Genomic DNA, 984 nt, shown 5'->3' on the forward strand with positions numbered 1-984 from the left:
CATCCTCTATACAAAACACACTACGTCGAAATCAATCATATTATGTGAAATTGGCTATTTTTTCGAACACCTTTAGAAATTTTAAATTCACAAAAATTTCAAAAATTCATTGCGGCCATCTTGGATGGTAATCGGAAAAACAAAAAGGTGTTTGCACATCTAGGGGCTATCAGTAATAAATAGTTCGTTTGGGGGACTTAATTATTTATAAAGCCATTGTGTATATTTTGTTCTATTTCCCACTCTTTATGTATGGATCTACGTGTCCTGTTTGCTCTTGGCTTGTAGATAATCATTTTTATCCGTACAATTTAAATAAAAAAAACACTTTGTGTAACGTGTTTTATATATTTTGCGATAAAAAAAATATTTGTATGGTAAATTAGTAATGATTCTTTTCATTTTCTATTTTTATTACTGTGCCGAACAATGCCACACACAAAAACAAACGGAAAATATTAAAATTGACGAAAACTCTTTTGTAATTTTTTCTAAAAAGTCCCCAAACTATCGGAATCCTTATATTTTCATAAAATCAGCTCTACAGAGCTGCGTAACCGTTATATGAAAGTTTCAACGAATGTTGCTGGTTAATTTCGAAAGTGTGTGGAGCCTCCTGAAGTGGTCGAGGGTGTGGTGCCAGCCTTACCTTCGCTTGAGTTCCTGACACCAGTCGCCGGAAACAAATGTAAAATTCATCCGCGAGAGTTTAGTGACTATCAGTATAATAATACTGATGCAAATTACACCTTCAATAACTCTAAGTGTTTCAAAGTCCAGAATTGTTAAACAGAACAATTTAAAAACTCTTTCTGCAATAAGACTACTATTGACCGTACCATCTGACCGATACCCCCGGCCCACGCATAGTAAGATGGTGGAGAGTTTCAAAGGAACCCTCACCCTTCAGAACTACTAGATNAATCATATCCTCTATATAAATCATACTACGTCGTAATCTATCATTTCCTCTATATAAAACAC

Source organism: Mizuhopecten yessoensis, unplaced genomic scaffold, assembly GCF_002113885.1.
Source record: "Mizuhopecten yessoensis strain PY_sf001 unplaced genomic scaffold, ASM211388v2 scaffold481, whole genome shotgun sequence".
In the NCBI taxonomy this organism is placed as follows: Eukaryota; Metazoa; Mollusca; class Bivalvia; order Pectinida; family Pectinidae; genus Mizuhopecten; species Mizuhopecten yessoensis.